Source organism: Halyomorpha halys, unplaced genomic scaffold, assembly GCF_000696795.3.
Source record: "Halyomorpha halys isolate HHAL.00 unplaced genomic scaffold, Hhal_1.1 Scaffold2.1, whole genome shotgun sequence".
Classification (NCBI taxonomy): Eukaryota; Metazoa; Arthropoda; class Insecta; order Hemiptera; family Pentatomidae; genus Halyomorpha; species Halyomorpha halys.
The window spans coordinates 1,034,538-1,035,253 of record NW_027111560.1 but is presented as its reverse complement, the minus strand read 5'-3'; the positions used below and the strand labels follow the sequence as shown (position 1 = coordinate 1,035,253).

General features: G+C 30.9%; 1 protein-coding gene across 6 annotated transcripts in view; it reads right to left on the bottom strand.

The window, feature by feature from the left end:
• Window positions 1–716, bottom strand: part of LOC106680582 (NFX1-type zinc finger-containing protein 1) — a 44,008-nt gene extending 43,292 nt beyond the window's left edge. For all 6 annotated transcript variants that reach the window (XM_014420421.2, XM_067049604.1, XM_014420809.2 and 3 more), the window contains exon 1: window positions 681–716. The gene's annotated coding sequence lies outside the window, so the exon portion shown is untranslated. The remainder of the gene's footprint in view (window positions 1–680) is intronic.

Here is a 716-nt window from a genome sequence, read left to right as displayed (position 1 = left end):
TTTTCATTTTTATTTCTATCATTTTATCTTAACATAGTTTCATTTTGTATCTTTTTAGCCCTGATGAAGCCCTGCAAAGTGGGGCGAAACGTTGGAAAATAAATAGTTGTAAACTATTTTTGTTTCACTATTGACCGCAACCCTGACCATCTCCCTATATAACATTCTATATATCCTTTAATTCATTGGTTTTATCTTGTTTTTTGTTCTTAGCCCTGATGAAGGCTAGAAATTCTGGCCGAAACGTTGGAACGATTAAATAAGTTTTTTAACTTAATTGTGTTATTCTCTGACCGCACCCCCTAAACATCTCCTCTATATATTATTCACGGTCAACTATCTTCTCTTCATTACAAAATATTTTCATTTATAATGACACAAACGACGATAATTTCCATTTTTCCATTAGTTCATAGATACAATACGTTAGGTAAAAAAAATATCTTGTTATAAATATCTGAAAAATGATTTGTTGCATAGCAAACGATTCTAGTTTTGTTTCGGACAAACAGGAGCTGCGCAATTGCGTCTTTACAATGCAAATGAAAACCATTAAATATAAGCCTTGAATTAGCAATATTTTAAGGAATCATCAGCTTAATTTACAAATCTCACTTGGTGCTGAGTTAATAAAGAGAATTTATCCCAAAAAAATATTGTTTATAAATGATATATCTTACTTTTCTGTTGAACATGTCCACAAAAACTGAACTGGG